The following is a 16,845-nucleotide window of genomic DNA, read 5'->3' as shown; positions in this document are numbered from 1 at the left end:
ATTTATCTATTTAATACAGGTCAGATTATACAGTACTATTTATCTATTCTATACAGGTCAGATTATATAGTACTATTTATCTATTTAATACAGGTCAGATTATACAGTACTATTTATCTATTTAATACAGGTCAGATTATACAGTACTATTTATCTATTCTATACAGGTCAGATTATACAGTACTATTTATCTATTTAATACAGGTCAGATTATACAGTACTATTTATCTATTCTATACAGGTCAGATTATATAGTACTATTTATCTATTCTATACAGGTCAGATTATATAGTACTATTTATCTATTTAATACAGGTCAGATTATACAGTACTATTTATCTATTTAATACAGGTCAGATTATATAGTACTATTTATCTATTTAATACAGGTCAGATTATATAGTACTATTTATCTATTTAATACAGGTCAGATTATATAGTACTATTTATCTATTTAATACAGGTCAGATTATACAGTACTATTTATCTATTCTATACAGGTCAGATTATATAGTACTATTTATCTATTTAATACAGGTCAGATTATACAGTACTATTTATCTATTTAATACAGGTCAGATTATACAGTACTATTTATCTATTCTATACAGGTCAGATTATACAGTACTATTTATCTATTTAATACAGGTCAGATTATACAGTACTATTTATCTATTCTATACAGGTCAGATTATATAGTACTATTTATCTATTCTATACAGGTCAGATTATATAGTACTATTTATCTATTTAATACAGGTCAGATTATACAGTACTATTTATCTATTTAATACAGGTCAGATTATACAGTACTATTTATCTATTTAATACAGGTCAGATTATATAGTACTATTTATCTATTTAATACAGGTCAGATTATATAGTACTATTTATCTATTCTATACAGGTCAGATTATATAGTACTATTTATCTATTCTATACAGGTCAGATTATACAGTACTATTTATCTATTCTATACAGGTCAGATTATATAGTACTATTTATCTATTTAATACAGGTCAGATTATATAGTACTATTTATCTATTCTATACAGGTCAGATTATATAGTACTATTTATCTATTCTATACAGGTCAGATTATATAGTACTATTTATCTATTTAATACAGGTCAGATTATATAGTACTATTTATCTATTCTATACAGGTCAGATTATACAGTACTATTTATCTATTCTATACAGGTCAGATTATATAGTACTATTTATCTATTTAATACAGGTCAGATTATATAGTACTATTTATCTATTCTATACAGGTCAGATTATATAGTACTGTCACACCCTGGTCAAAGTATTTTGTGTTTATCTTTATTTATTTGGTCAGGCCAGGGTGTGGCATGGGTTTTTGTATGTGGTGTGTATGTGTGGGGATTGTAGCTAGTGGGGTGTTCTAGCTAAGTCTATGGCTGTCTGAAGTGGTTCTCAATCAGAGGCAGGTGTTTATCGTTGTCTCTGATTGGGAACCATATTTAGGCAGCCATATTCTTTGAGTTTGTCGTGGGTGATTGTCCTTAGTGTCCTGATGTCATTGTTCTGTGTTAGGATACACAAGTATAGGCTGTTTCGGGTTTTGTTAAGTTTATTGTTTTGGTAGTGTTTGTGTTTAGTGTGTTAATTCATTAAACATGGATTGCAATAGACACGCCGCATTTTGGTCCGACTCTCCTTCTCATACAGAAAACCGTTACAGAATCACCCACCACAAAGGGACCAAGCAGCGTGTCAACAGGCAAGAACAGCCCAAAGTGGAGTACAGTATGGACTATACTTCTTGGGAGGAGATAGACAGGTGGGCGGTCGACCCAGGGAGAGTGCCGGAGCCCGCCTGGGATTCGATGGAGCAGTGCGCGGAAGGATATAGGAGAATGGAGTTTGCGAAGCAAGCAAGGCGGCGCGGACGGAGGCCCCATAGTCAGCCCCAAAAATTTCTTGGGGGGGGGCTCAGGGAGAGTGTGGCAGAGTCAGGAGCCAGACCTGAGCCAACTCTCCCTGTTTATCGTGAGGAGCCAAGGAGGAGACCAGAGCCGGTGTTGGAGGTGAGCGAAACAGAGACTGTGAAGGAGTTAATGGGGAAATTGGAGGAGAGAGAAATGAGGGAGTTGCTGTGTTGGTGTTTTAAACATGGAATTCGCCCGACGGAGCGTGTCGGGGATTTGATGGCACCTGGGTCAGCGCTCCATACTCGTCCTGAGGTGCGTGTTAGTCGGCTGGTTAAGATGGTGCCAGTCTCACGTACCAGGCCTCCTGTGCACCTCCCTAGCCTTGCACGTCCTGTGCCAGCACCGCTCTCAAGATCTCCAGTACGCCTTCACGGTCTAACCCATCCTGTGCCACCTCCACACCCCAGCCCTCCGGTAGCAGCTCCCCGCACCAGGCTTCCTGTGCGTGTCCTCGGCCCAGTACCACCAGTGCCAGCACCACGCATCAGGCCTATAGTGCGCCTCGCCTGTCCAGCGCTGTCGGAGCCCTCCTCCTCTCCAGCGCTGTCGGAGTCTCCCGCCTGTTTAGCGCTGTTAGAGCCTTCCTTCTCTACAGCGCTGCCGGAGTCTCCCGCCTGTTCAGAGCTGCCAGTTAGCATAGAGCTGCCAGTTAGCATAGAGCTGCCAGTTAGCATAGAGCTGCCAGTTAGCATAGAGCTGCCAGTTAGCATAGAGCTGCCAGTCTGCAAGGAGCTGCCAGTTAGCATAGAGCTGCCAGTTAGCATAGAGCTGCCAGTCTGCAAGGAGCTGCCAGTCTGCAAGGAGCTGCCAGTCTGCAAGGAGCTGCCAGTCTGCAAGGAGCTGCCAGTCTGCATAGAGCTGCCAGTCTGCATGGAGCTGCCAGTCTGCAAGGAGCTGCCAGAGCTGCCTGTCTGCAGGATGCCGCCAAAGCTGCCAGTCTGCAAGGAGCCGCCAGAGCTGCCAGTCTGCAAGGAGCCGCCAGGGCCGCCAGTCAGCATGGAGCAGCCAGGGCCGCCAGTCAGCATGGAGCAGCCAGGGCCGCCAGTCAGCATGGAGCAGCCAGGGCCGCCAGTCAGCATGGAGCAGCCAGGGCCGCCAGTCAGCATGGAGCAGCCAGTCAGCATGGAGCAGCCAGTCAGCATGGAGCAGCCAGAGCAGCCAGTCAGCATGGAGCAGCCAGAGCTGCCAGTCAGCATGGAGCAGCCAGAGCTGCCAGTCAGCATGGAGCAGCCAGTCAGCATGGAGCAGCCAGAGCTGCCAGTCAGCATGGAGCAGCCAGTCAGCATGGAGCAGCCAGAGCTGCCAGTCATCATGGAGCAGCCAGTCAGCATGGAGCAGCCAGAGCTGCCAGTCGACCAGACTCTCCCAGATCTGCCAGTCGACCAGACTCTCCCAGATCTGCCAGTCGACCAGACTCTCCCAGATCTGCCAGTCGACCAGACTCTCCCAGATCTGCCAGTCGACCAGACTCTCCCAGATCTGCCAGTCGACCAGACTCTCCCAGATCTGCCAGTCGACCAGACTCTCCCAGATCTGCCAGTCGACCAGACTCTCCCAGATCTGCCAGTCGACCAGACTCTTCCAGATCTGCCAGTCGACCAGACTCTTCCAGATCTGCCAGTCGACCAGACTCTTCCAGATCTGCCAGTCGACCAGACTCTTCCAGATCTGCCAGTCGACCAGACTCTTCCAGATCTGCCAGTCGACCAGACTCTTCCAGATCTGCCAGTCGACCAGAATCTTCCAGATCCGCCAGTCGACCAGATTCTTCCAGATCCGCCAGTCGACCAGACTCTTCCAGATCCGCCAGTCGACCAGACTCTTCCAGATCTGCCAGTCGACCAGACTCTTCCAGATCTGCCAGTCGACCAGACTCTTCCAGATCTGCCAGTCAGCCAGGATCTGCCGAAACCACCGGCTAGCCAGGTAGATTCATCAACCTGCCTGAGCTTCCTCTCACTCCTGAGCTTCCTCTCACTCCTGAGCTTCCCCTCAGTCCCGAGCTGCCTCAGTCCCGAGCTGCCCCTCAGTCCCGATCTGCTCCTCAGTCCAGTGGGGTTCTGGGTGAGGACTACTAGGCCATGGTCGGCGGCGAGGGTGGACTATCCAGGGACGCGAGGAGAAGGGACTAAGACATTGATTGAGTGGGGTCCACGTCCCGCACCGGAGCCGCCACCATGGACAGACGCCCACCCGGACCCTCCCTATTGTTTTGAGGTGCGTTCGGGAGTCCGCACCTTAGGGGGGGGGTTCTGTCACACCCTGGTCAAAGTATTTTGTGTTTATCTTTATTTATTTGGTCAGGCCAGGGTGTGGCATGGGTTTTTGTATGTGGTGTGTATGTGTGGGGATTGTAGCTAGTGGGGTGTTCTAGCTAAGTCTATGGCTGTCTGAAGTGGTTCTCAATCAGAGGCAGGTGTTTATCGTTGTCTCTGATTGGGAACCATATTTAGGCAGCCATATTCTTTGAGTTTGTCGTGGGTGATTGTCCTTAGTGTCCTGATGTCATTGTTCTGTGTTAGGATACACAAGTATAGGCTGTTTCGGGTTTTGTTAAGTTTATTGTTTTGGTAGTGTTTGTGTTTAGTGTGTTAATTCATTAAACATGGATTGCAATAGACACGCCGCATTTTGGTCCGACTCTCCTTCTCATACAGAAAACCGTTACAAGTACTATTTATCTATTCTATACAGGTCAGATTATATAGTACTATTTATCTATTTAATACAGGTCAGATTATATAGTACTATTTATCTATTCTATACAGGTCAGATTATACAGTACTATTTATCTATTCTATACAGGTCAGATTATACAGTACTATTTATCTATTTAATACAGGTCAGATTATACAGTACTATTTATCTATTTAATACAGGTCAGATTATACAGTACTATTTATCTATTCTATACAGGTCAGATTATATAGTACTATTTATCTATTCTATACAGGTCAGATTATACAGTACTATTTATCTATTTAATAGAGGTCAGATTATACAGTACTATTTATCTATTCTATACAGGTCAGATTATACAGTACTATTTATCTATTCTATACAGGTCAGATTATATAGTACTATTTATCTATTTAATACAGGTCAGATTATACAGTACTATTTATCTATTTAATACAGGTCAGATTATACAGTACTATTTATCTATTTAATACAGGTCAGATTATATAGTACTATTTATCTATTCTATACAGGTCAGATTATATAGTACTATTTATCTATTCTATACAGGTCAGATTATATAGTACTATTTATCTATTTAATACAGGTCAGATTATACAGTACTATTTATCTATTTAATAGAGGTCAGATTATACAGTACTATTTATCTATTCTATACAGGTCAGATTATACAGTACTATTTATCTATTCTATACAGGTCAGATTATATAGTACTATTTATCTATTTAATACAGGTCAGATTATACAGTACTATTTATCTATTTAATACAGGTCAGATTATACAGTACTATTTATCTATTTAATACAGGTCAGATTATATAGTACTATTTATCTATTCTATACAGGTCAGATTATATAGTACTATTTATCTATTCTATACAGGTCAGATTATATAGTACTATTTATCTATTCTATACAGGTCAGATTATATAGTACTATTTATCTATTTAATACAGGTCAGATTATATAGTACTATTTATCTATTTAATACAGGTCAGATTATACAGTACTATTTATCTATTCTAAACAGGTCAGATTATACAGTACTATTTATCTATTCTATACAGGTCAGATTATACAGTACTATTTATCTATTCTATACAGGTCAGATTATATAGTACTATTTATCTATTTAATACAGGTCAGATTATATAGTACTATTTATCTATTCTATACAGGTCAGATTATACAGTACTATTTATCTATTTAATACAGGTCAGATTATACAGTACTATTTATCTATTTAATACAGGTCAGATTATACAGTACTATTTATCTATTCTATACAGGTCAGATTATATAGTACTATTTATCTATTTAATACAGGTCAGATTATACAGTACTATGTATCTATTTAATACAGGTCAGATTATACAGTACTATTTATCTATTTAATACAGGTCAGATTATATAGTACTATTTATCTATTCTATACAGGTCAGATTATATAGTACTATTTATCTATTCTATACAGGTCAGATTATATAGTACTATTTATCTATTCTATACAGGTCAGATTATATAGTACTATTTATCTATTTAATACAGGTCAGATTATATAGTACTATTTATCTATTTAATACAGGTCAGATTATACAGTACTATTTATCTATTCTATACAGGTCAGATTATACAGTACTATTTATCTATTCTATACAGGTCAGATTATACAGTACTATTTATCTATTCTATACAGGTCAGATTATATAGTACTATTTATCTATTTAATACAGGTCAGATTATATAGTACTATTTATCTATTCTAAACAGGTCAGATTATACAGTACTATTTATCTATTTAATACAGGTCAGATTATACAGTACTATTTATCTATTCTATACAGGTTAGATTATATAGTACTATTTATCTATTCTATACAGGTCAGATTATATAGTACTATTTATCTATTTAATACAGGTCAGATTATACAGTACTATTTATCTATTTAATACAGGTCAGATTATACAGTACTATTTATCTATTTAATACAGGTCAGATTATACAGTACTATTTATCTATTCTATACAGGTCAGATTATATAGTACTATTTATCTATTCTATACAGGTCAGATTATATAGTACTATTTATCTATTCTATACAGGTCAGATTATACAGTACTATTTAACTATTTAATACAGGTCAGATTATACAGTACTATTTATCTATTCTATACAGGTCAGATTATATAGTACTATTTATCTATTCTATACAGGTCAGATTATACAGTACTATTTATCTATTTAATACAGGTCAGATTATACAGTACTATTTATCTATTCTATACAGGTCAGATTATACAGTACTATTTATCTATTCTATACAGGTCAGATTATACAGTACTATTTATCTATTTAATACAGGTCAGATTATACAGTACTATTTATCTATTTAATACGGGTCAGATTATACAGTACTATTTATCTATTTAATACAGGTCAGATTATACAGTACTATTTATCTATTCTATACAGGTCAGATTATACAGTACTATTTATCTATTTAATACAGGTCAGATTATACAGTACTATTTATCTATTTAATACAGGTCAGATTATACAGTACTATTTATCTATTCTATACAGGTCAGATTATACAGTACTATTTATCTATTTAATACAGGTCAGATTATACAGTACTATTTATCTATTCTATACAGGTCAGATTATACAGTACTATTTATCTATTCTATACAGGTCAGATTATACAGTACTATTTATCTATTCTATACAGGTCAGATTATATAGTACTATTTATCTATTTAATACAGGTCAGATTATATAGTACTATTTATCTATTCTATACAGGTCAGATTATACAGTACTATTTATCTATTTAATACAGGTCAGATTATACAGTACTATTTATCTATTTAATACAGGTCAGATTATACAGTACTATTTATCTATTCTATACAGGTCAGATTATATAGTACTATTTATCTATTTAATACAGGTCAGATTATACAGTACTATGTATCTATTTAATACAGGTCAGATTATACAGTACTATTTATCTATTTAATACAGGTCAGATTATATAGTACTATTTATCTATTCTATACAGGTCAGATTATATAGTACTATTTATCTATTCTATACAGGTCAGATTATATAGTACTATTTATCTATTCTATACAGGTCAGATTATATAGTACTATTTATCTATTTAATACAGGTCAGATTATATAGTACTATTTATCTATTTAATACAGGTCAGATTATACAGTACTATTTATCTATTCTATACAGGTCAGATTATACAGTACTATTTATCTATTCTATACAGGTCAGATTATACAGTACTATTTATCTATTCTATACAGGTCAGATTATATAGTACTATTTATCTATTTAATACAGGTCAGATTATATAGTACTATTTATCTATTCTATACAGGTCAGATTATACAGTACTATTTATCTATTTAATACAGGTCAGATTATACAGTACTATTTATCTATTCTATACAGGTCAGATTATATAGTACTATTTATCTATTCTATACAGGTCAGATTATATAGTACTATTTATCTTTTTAATACAGGTCAGATTATACAGTACTATTTATCTATTTAATACAGGTCAGATTATACAGTACTATTTATCTATTTAATACAGGTCAGATTATACAGTACTATTTATCTATTCTATACAGGTCAGATTATATAGTACTATTTATCTATTCTATACAGGTCAGATTATATGGTACTATTTATCTATTCTATACAGGTCAGATTATACAGTACTATTTATCTATTTAATACAGGTCAGATTATACAGTACTATTTATCTATTCTATACAGGTCAGATTATATAGTACTATTTATCTATTCTATACAGGTCAGATTATACAGTACTATTTATCTATTTAATACAGGTCAGATTATACAGTACTATTTATCTATTCTATACAGGTCAGATTATACAGTACTATTTATCTATTCTATACAGGTCAGATTATACAGTACTATTTATCTATTTAATACAGGTCAGATTATACAGTACTATTTATCTATTTAATACAGGTCAGATTATACAGTACTATTTATCTATTTAATACAGGTCAGATTATACAGTACTATTTATCTATTCTATACAGGTCAGATTATACAGTACTATTTATCTATTCTATACAGGTCAGATTATATAGTACTATTTATCTATTCTATACAGGTCAGATTATATAGTACTATTTATCTATTCTATACAGGTCAGATTATACAGTACTATTTATCTATTCTATACAGGTCAGATTATATAGTACTATTTATCTATTTAATACAGGTCAGATTATACAGTACTATTTATCTATTCTATACAGGTCAGATTATATAGTACTATTTATCTATTTAATACAGGTCAGATTATACAGCATTAATAATCTATTCTATACAGGTCAGATTATACAGCATTAATAATCTATTCTATACAGGTCAGATTATACAGCATTAATAATCTATTCTATACAGCTCAGATTACACAGCATTAATAATCTATTCTATACAGGTCAGATTATACAGCATTAATAATCTATTCTATGCAGATCAGATTATACAGCATTAATAATCTATTCTATACAGGTCAGATTATACAGCATTAATAATCTATTTAATAGAGGTCAGATTATACAGCATTAATAATCTATTCTATACAGCTCAGTTTACACAGCATTAATAATCTATTCTATACAACTCAGCATATACAGCATTAATAATCTATTCTATACAGGTCAGATTATACAGCATTAATCATCTATTTAATAGAGGTCAGATTATACAGCATTAATAATCTATTCTATACAGGTCAGATTATACAGCATTAATAATCTATTCTATACAGCTCAGATTATACAGCATTAATAATATATTCTATACAACTCAGATTATACAGCATTAATAATCTATTCTATACAGCTCAGATTATACAGCATTAATAATCTATTCTATACAGGTCAGATTATACAGCATTAATAATCTATTCTATACAGGTCAGATTATACAGCATTAATAATCTATTCTATACAGCTCAGATTATACAGCATTAATAATCTATTCTATACAGGTCAGATTATACAGCATTAATAATCTATTCTATACAGCTCAGATTATACAGCATTAATAATCTATTCTATACAGGTCAGATTATACAGCATTAATAATATATTCTATACAGCTCAGATTATACAGCATTAATAATATATTCTATACAGCTCAGATTATACAGCATTAATAATCTATTCTATACAGGTCAGATTATACAGCATTAATAATCTATTCTATACAGGTCAGATTATACAGCATTAATAATCTATTCTATACAGGTCAGATTATACAGCATTAATAATCTATTCTATACAGGTCAGATTATACAGCATTAATAATCTATTCTATACATGTCAGATTATACAGCATTAATAATCTATTCTATACAGGTCAGATTATACAGCATTAATAATCTATTCTATACATGTCAGATTATACAGCATTAATAATCTATTCTATACAGGTCAGATTATACAGCATTAATAATCTATTCTATACAGCTCAGATTATACAGCATTAATAATCTATTCTATACATGTCAGATTATACAGCATTAATAATCTATTCTATACAGGTCAGATTATACAGCATTAATAATCTATTCTATACAGGTCAGATTATACAGCATTAATAATCTATTCTATACAGGTCAGATTATACAGCATTAATAATCTATTCTATACAGGTCAGATTATACAGTACTAATAAACAGCAGACTCCTACAGGGATAAAAGAAGCGAAGAGCAGAAGTTGACAAAAATAAAAATAGACAATTGTAATGTGTTGTCAGCTGATACATTGGGTCCAGATGAAACGTGTCAGGTTGTTGTTGAGATGGAACGGTGAGGAACATCTAGGACTGGCTCCACGCCCCCACTTTGTCTGTCCACGGCCTCCTTCGAATGATTTCTGATGCTTTCCAAAAGTCACATTAAAAAGCTTCTAGAAGTAAATCAGGCGGGAACGTAGCGAGGCTAAAACAAGTGAAATAACAAGCTGGTTCGATGTTTCAAAAGACAGTGAAAGGTCGGTTTTGTTCAAGACAGACACACGCAGAAAGCAACAGAATAAGGGATACAGCGAGCTACGATGTTGATCCACCACAGAAGAAGAGAATGGAGAGATGAAATGGATACACCTCACAGTTAAACAAGGAATGGAGACACTCTAGTATTGTGTAGTGTCTAGTATTGTATAGTGTCTAGTATTGTATAGTGTCTAGTATTGTATAGTGTCTACTATTATATAGTGTCTCCCATCAGGTCTAGTATTGTATAGTGTATAGTATTGTATAGTGTCTAGTATTGTATAGTGTCTAGTATTGTATAGTGTCTAGTATTGTATAGTGTCTAGTGTCTAGTATTGTATAGTGTCTAGTATTGTATAGTGTCTAGTATTGTATAGTGTCTAGTATTGTATAGTGTCTACCATCAGGTCTAGTATTGTATAGTGTCTAGTATTGTATAGTGTCTAGTGTCTAGTGTCTAGTATTGTATAGTGTCTAGTGTCTAGTATTGTATAGTGTCTAGTATTGTATAGTGTCAAGTATTGTATAGTGTCTAGTATTGTATAGTGTCTAGTGTCTAGTATTGTATAGTGTCTAGTATTGTATAGTGTCTAGTGTCTAGTATTGTATAGTGTCTAGTATTGTATAGTGTCTAGTATTGTATAGTGTCTAGTATTGTATAGTGTCTCGTATTGTATAGTGTCTCGTATTGTATAGTGTCTACCATCAGGTCTAGTATTGTATAGTGTCTAGTATTGTATAGTGTCTAGTATTGTATAGTGTCTAGTATTGTATAGTGTCTCCCATCAGGTCTAGTATTGTATAGTGTCTAGTATTGTATAGTGTCTCGTATTGTATAGTGTCTACCATCAGGTCTAGTATTGTATAGTGTCTAGTATTGTATAGTGTCTAGTATTGTATAGTGTCTCGTATTGTATAGTGTCTAGTATTGTATAGTGTCTAGTATTGTATAGTGTCTAGTATGGTATAGTGTCTAGTATGGTATATTGTCTAGTATTGTATAGTGTCTAGTATTGTATAGTGTCTAGTATTGTATAGTGTCTAGTATTGTATAGTGTCTAGTATTGTATAGTGTCTCGTATTGTATAGTGTCTAGTATTGTATAGTGTCTCCCATCAGGTCTAGTATTGTATAGTGTCTAGTATTGTATAGTGTCTCGTATTGTATAGTGTCTAGTATTGTATAGTGTCTAGTATTGTATAGTGTCTAGTATGGTATAGTGTCTAGTATGGTATATTGTCTAGTATTGTATAGTGTCTAGTATTGTATAGTGTCTAGTATTGTATAGTGTCTAGTATTGTATAGTGTCTAGTATTGTATAGTGTCTAATATTGTATAGGTATTGTATAGTGTCTAGTATTGTATAGTGTCTCCCATTAGGTCTAGTATTGTATAGTGTCTAGTATTGTATAGTGTCTACCATCAGTGTGTAATGTATATGTTTATGGCTCCATATAGTAATGTATACATGGTTATCTGCACCAGTGTGCCTGTCTAGATGATAGTCCTAGTTCTATGCTATTGTGAGAATGTGTTCCCATCCACCATAGAAGACAGTTGATGAGCCTATCTTGTAATTGTATAGAGTGTATCATCATCACAATGGTTACAATACACACCCAGAACCAGGCACCTAAGTATGTCTGTATCCACTACTGAACAACACAAGGGTGTAGCTTTCGTCCTCCATACAAGTAAGACTGGAGATGAGTCTCCATTTCAACAGCAAATCAAACTCAGTCACATCAAATGTGAATGCCTGTCTGTTCGTCAGTAGCACCCGTCTCATCTTAACTGCCATTAGGAGTAACACTCTGGCTTTAGATAACCTCAATGTGACAATGCTGAGAAGTTGCAGGGAGGCGTTGATCTTGCCAGTAACACTGACAGATTGGTGTCAGGTTTCTGAGAGTTTAAACACACTAACACAGGGCCACAACTCCTCATCACCTCTCAGGGTTACAGTTCCTCATCACCTCTCAGAGTTAAAGTTCTTCATCACCTGAGAGTTTAACACGGAGTTACAGTTCTTCATCACCTGAGGATTTAACACAGAGTTACAGTTCCTCATCACCTCTCAGAGTTACAGTTCCTCATCACCTCTCAGAGTTACAGTTCCTCATCACCTCTCAGAGTTACAGTTCCTCATCACCTCTCAGAGTTACAGTTCCTCATCACCTCTCAGAGTTACAGTTCCTCATCACCTCTCAGAGTTACAGTTCCTCATCACCTCTCAGAGTTACAGTTCCTCATCACCTCTCAGAGTTACAGTTCCTCATCACCTCTCTCTTTCTCCAAGGTCCACACATAACTATGTTTTAGTGGAGAGGGTGAAGAATGGATTAAGTCAGAGAGAGAGAAACATGGCATCTCAGAGAGAGAGAGAGACACGGCATCTCAGAGAGAGAGAGACATGGCATCTCAGAGAGAGAGAGAGACATGGCATCTCAGAGAGAGAGAGACATGGCATCTCAGAGAGAGAGAGACATGGCATCTCAGAGAGAGAGAGAGAGAGAACGACATGGCATCTCAGAGAGAGAGAGAGAATGACATAGCATCTCAGAGAGAGAGAGAGAAAGACATGGCATCTCAGAGAGAAAGAGAGAGATGGAATCTCAGAGAGAGAGAGAGAGAGAGAGATGGCATCACAGAGAGAGAGAGAGAGAGAGAGAGAGAGAGAGAGAGAGAGAGAGAGAGAGAGAGAGAGAGAGAGAGAGAGAGAGATGGCATCTCAGAGAGAGAGAGAGAGAGCGAGAGAGAGAGATGGCATCTCAGAGAGAGAGAGCCCAGGGGAGGGTGACTGATGCTGAACTGGTCTTTGCCTTTTAGCCAGGAGGGGTAACAGGAAGGGTAACAGGAGGGGTATCAGGAGGGGTAAGAGGAGGGGTAACAGGAGGGGTAACAGGAGGGTTAACAGGAGGTGTAACAGGAGGGGTAACAGGAGGGGTAACAGGAGGGTTAACAGGAGGTGTAACAGGAGGGGTAACAGGAGGGGTAAGACAAGGGCAACAACACACATCATACATGCCAACCTGTAATGATAACAATAACAGACCATAAGACTACGGTCCTTTTCATAATGCTACAGCAGATTTAATTCAGGATATCTGTGTGCTCTGGCTTGATGCTGGACAAAGGGTCCAATACACCTGGTCATTAGTTACTTCAATATGACTATCATGAGTCCGTGATATGTTCCGTTTCTTTGTGCTTCCATACAACTGGAATGAGGTCAGGGAAACTGCCCAAAGCAGTGCTCAGAGAGGCACTCTTTGCTCTAAGAGAGCAGAAAGAAAGAAAGAAATAGAGAGGGAGAGCGAGAGCCACAGAACCGTGTCTGTGATAAGGCTGACAACACTGCAGGCTAGATCAGCTTTAACACCCTGTAGGCTACTGGCAGCCATCTTGTAAAAGCTTGAGAAACCTCCAGAGGATGCTTTGGAAGTGATGGAGGATTCCGGAACACTACAACACTGGCCACTCTCCATTTTTAACAGACAACTACATCCACTTTACAGCCATTTTAACAGACACGTACAGCCAAGTACAGGCACTTTAAGGCAATACTATCAGACATGGGCTCTATAAATATTCTCATCCACTAACAGGTTGTGAGAGGAGTGCTAGGGGAAAACGCAGAACTCCTCCTGTAAATGTTTGAGACAGCTTTCTAGTTTTCCATTTTCTGACTGTATGGTACTGGATGAAACTAAACCCATACTGATCAAGCAGGTGCTTCTGGCCCAAACTAAAGATGCATCTCATTTCTGAGACCACTGACTGTAAGGTGGTGCTATTTTTCATGGTCCTTCGGGACAGATATTTGTCATGGTCCTTCGGGACAGATATTTTTCACGGTCCTTCGGGACAGATATTTTTCATGGTCCTTCGGGACAGATATTTTTCATGGTCCTTCGGGAACAGATATTTGTCATGATCCTTCGGGACAGATATTTGTCATGGCCCTTCTGGACAGATATTTTTCACGGTCCTTCAGGAACAGATATTTGTCATGGCCCTTCTGGACAGATATTTGTCATGGCCCTTCTGGACAGATATTTGTCATGGCCCTTCTGGACAGATATTTTCCATGGTCCTTCGGGACAGATATTTGTCGTGGTCCTTGGACAGATAGGAACAATAGTCCTGGGACATGATCAGTAGGGACAGAGTGTAGTTGGCAGCCTCTAGAGATAAGGAATCTATTGAGGAGCTCAACCTGGTCTAGACAGCAGCTTTACGGAGGTAAGCTTTCGTCCCTGCTCTCTTCTGGCTTTGGCTTTAGCAGTTAGCCAGTCCTCTGTCCCTTCAGAAGTTCTCTATTGGCCTTAGCAGTTAGCCAGTCCTCTGTCCCTTCAGAAGTTCCCTATTGGCCTTAGCAGTTAGCCAGTCCTCTGTCCCTTCAGAAGTTCCCTATTGACCTTATCAGTTAGCCAGTCCTCTGTCCCTTCAGAAGTTCTCTATTGGCCTTAGCAGTTAGCCAGTCCTCTGTCCCTTCAGAAGTTCCCTATTGGCCTTAGCAGTTAGCCAGTCCTCTGTCCCTTCAGAAGTTCCCTATTGGCCTTAGCAGTTAGCCAGTCCTCTGTCCCTTCAGAAGTTCCCTATTGGCCTTAGCAGTTAGCCAGTCCTCTGTCCCTTCAGAAGTTCCCTATTGGCCTTAGCAGTTAGCCAGTCCTCTGTCCCTTCAGAAGTTCCCTATTGGCCTTAGCAGTTAGCCAGTCCTCTGTCCCTCCAGAAGTTCTCTATTGGCCTTAGCAGTTAGCCAGTCCTCTGTCCCTTCAGAAGTTCCCTATTGACCTTATCAGTTAGCCAGTCCTCTGTCCCTTCAGAAGTTCCCTATTGGCCTTAGCAGTTAGCCAGTCCTCTGTCTCTTCAGAAGTTCTCTATTGGCCTTAGCAGTTAGCCAGTCCTCTGTCCCTTCAGAAGTTCTCTATTGGCCTTAGCAGTTAGCCAGTCCTCTGTCCCTTCAGAAGTTCTCTATTGGCCTTAGCAGTTAGCCAGTCCTCTGTCCCTTCAGAAGTTCTCTATTGGCCTTAGCAGTTAGCCAGTCCTCTGTCTCTTCAGAAGTTCTCTATTGGCCTTAGCAATTAGCCAGTCCTCTGTCTCTTCAGAAGTTCTCTATTGGCCTTAGCAGTTAGCCAGTCCTCTGTTCCTCTCCCTTTTTTTTACGTAAAACCAGTAAAATACAGCACGACACAAATATTCAAGAAAAACAATTACATTTCTCAATAAGAAGCTCCCCAATCAATACTCTAAATTGCCCGAGCAGCACCAGAACATTCCGTTGTAATCTATTTTGTAGTTTGTTCCAGTAACGAGGTGCTTTTAAACTAAAAGTGCTTTAGGCCTCCCGGGTGGCGCAGCGCCCAGGCTCTGTCGTAACTGGCCGCGACCGGGAGGTCCGTGGGGCGACGCACAATTGGCCTAGCGTCGCCCGGGTTAGGGAGGGCTTTGTCCTTGTCTCATCGCGCACCAGCGACTCCTGTGGCGGGCTGGGCGCAGTGTGCGCTAACCAAGGTGGCCAGGTGCACGGTGTTTCCTCCGGCGCATTGGTGCGGCTGGCTTCCGGGTTGGATGCGTGCTGTGTTAAGAAGCAGTGCGGCTTGGTTGGGTTGTGTATCGGAGGACGCATGACTTTCAACCTTCGTCTCTCCCGAGCCCGTACGGGAGTTGTAGCGATGAGACAAGATAGTAGCTACTAACAATTGGACACCACGAAATTGGGGAGAAAAAGGGTTAAAAATTCAACAACAAAAAATAAAAAATAAAAGTGCTTCAGTAGCCGAGGAACATCAAGAGTTTATATTTTAACAGCAAAGTTCAGTCAATCCATCAAAATGTATTATAAAGAAGCCCTTTTTTTTTACATCACAACGTGCTGTACAGAAACCCAGCCTGAAACCACAAACAGCAAGCCATGCAGATGGTAACTCAGGAGCTTGTATGGTTGAGCTTTGTTAACAAAAAATGGAATAATGTAGTGACCAATGGGACTTTAATGAAGACAAACTAAACCTTTTAATACAGGATGTCGTGATGAGTTTTAAAAACGGTCACCTGTGATAAAACAAAGGGTGCTGTGGTAGACGGAATCCACAGGTTTCAGAGTAGTG

The sequence above is a fragment of the Oncorhynchus mykiss genome, chromosome 15, assembly GCF_057628025.1.
Source record: "Oncorhynchus mykiss isolate SJ-2025 chromosome 15, ASM5762802v1, whole genome shotgun sequence".
NCBI lineage: Eukaryota > Metazoa > Chordata > Actinopteri > Salmoniformes > Salmonidae > Oncorhynchus > Oncorhynchus mykiss.
The sequence above is the reverse complement of the archived record's forward strand: the minus strand, read 5'-3'. Positions refer to the sequence as shown.